This window comes from Terrapene carolina, unplaced genomic scaffold, assembly GCF_002925995.2.
Source record: "Terrapene carolina triunguis isolate 2854851 unplaced genomic scaffold, T_m_triunguis-2.0 Scaffold192, whole genome shotgun sequence".
Classification (NCBI taxonomy): Eukaryota; Metazoa; Chordata; order Testudines; family Emydidae; genus Terrapene; species Terrapene triunguis.
The window spans coordinates 3,132,612-3,133,486 of NW_020664543.1; positions in this window are offsets into that span (position 1 = coordinate 3,132,612).

Genomic DNA, 875 nt, shown 5'->3' on the forward strand with positions numbered 1-875 from the left:
GCCCCGCTCTGCGCCCTTGGCCCATGCACTGCCCCAGCAGAGCCCTAGTGCATCGGCGCCTGCGGGTGCCCGCTGTGCCAGGCGCTGCACGAGGGGCGCCCCGTGGCAGGGGGCAGCAGCGCTGGGTAGGAGAAAGGGGGACCGGGCTGACAAGGGGGGGCTGAGCCGCAGGGCCCCTTCCTCCCTTACCGGCAGGGGATAGAACCCAAGGGGGGGCCGAGCCACAGGGCCCCTCCCTCACCCGGGGGGGGGGGTCGAGCCGCAGGGCCCCTCCCTCCCTTATCCGGGGGGGAGGTCGAGCCGCAGGGCCCCTCCCTCACCCGGGGGGGGGGTCGAGCCGCAGGGCCCCTCCCTCCTTCCCTTACCCGGCGGGGGTCAGATCCGCTCCGGGCCCGGCTCTCTGCAGCCGCGGGCAGCGTGTCCCCGTTGCCCAGCAACGCCGGCGGGGACTGGAAGCGGAGCAGTCACGTGACGGGCCGGGAGCCGCCGCCATGTTGGGGGGAGGGGCGGGGCAGAGCAAGGCTGTTACAGGAGGGAGCAGGGCGGGGGGGGGGGGGGGGAGAGGGGGCCGGGCCCACCCCCCAATCTCCCGCCCCTCCCCAGTGTTACTCCCCCATCACCATGGCCTGGGCCTCTGCCCCCGCAGGCCCCACCGGACTGGCCTCGCACCCTGGGCCTGCCTTGGGGACCACGCGGCCGCGGGCTGGCTCCCGGCCCGGCTCCCGGCCCATGGCCAACCCCGGGGCCTTTGCAGGCCGGGAAGAGTTCATGGGACCAGCCCGCCAAGAGGCTCTGTGCTGCCCTGGGATGCAGCGGCTCCGGCAGCCCCGCCTGGCCCCCAGACTAGTTAGTGGCCCGCACTACACGGGGCGGGG